This window comes from Mandrillus leucophaeus, unplaced genomic scaffold (genome assembly GCF_000951045.1).
Source record: "Mandrillus leucophaeus isolate KB7577 unplaced genomic scaffold, Mleu.le_1.0 Scaffold275, whole genome shotgun sequence".
NCBI lineage: Eukaryota > Metazoa > Chordata > Mammalia > Primates > Cercopithecidae > Mandrillus > Mandrillus leucophaeus.
This window is the reverse complement of record NW_012102865.1, coordinates 1,019,139-1,019,660: the sequence shown is the minus strand read 5'-3', so window position 1 is coordinate 1,019,660 and position 522 is coordinate 1,019,139.

Below are 522 nucleotides of genomic sequence, written 5' to 3'. Positions count from 1 at the left end.
ACTTGAATCTGATGGTCTATAATTACTATGATTTCCTTTCCTATATACAAGAAACAGCAGAGAACTTTAGAAAGAAAAAAAAAAACCTGTCATCTGAGAAGTTGCCACCAAGTATCTAGGACTGTCTCTTTGTCTCTAAGTAATGATTTTCATGCAAATAAAAATTGTTTTTAATATCCAGATGAATTGGAAAGAAATACTCTCTGTGACCAGGCACGGTGGCTCATGCCTGTAATCCCAGCACTTTGGGAGGCTAAGGCAGGTGGATCACGTGAGGTCAGGACTTCGAGACCAACCTGACCAACACCCTGTCTCTACTAAAAATACAAAAAATTAGCCAGGCATAGTGGCACACACCTGTAATCCCAGCTACTAGGGAGGCTGAGGCATGAGAATCTCTTACACCTGGGAGACAGAGGTTGCAGTGAGCCAAGATCACAGCACTATACTCCAGCCTGGGCAACAGAGTAAAACAAGGAAGGAAGGAGGGAAGGGAACGGAAGAGAAGGGGAGGGGAGGGGA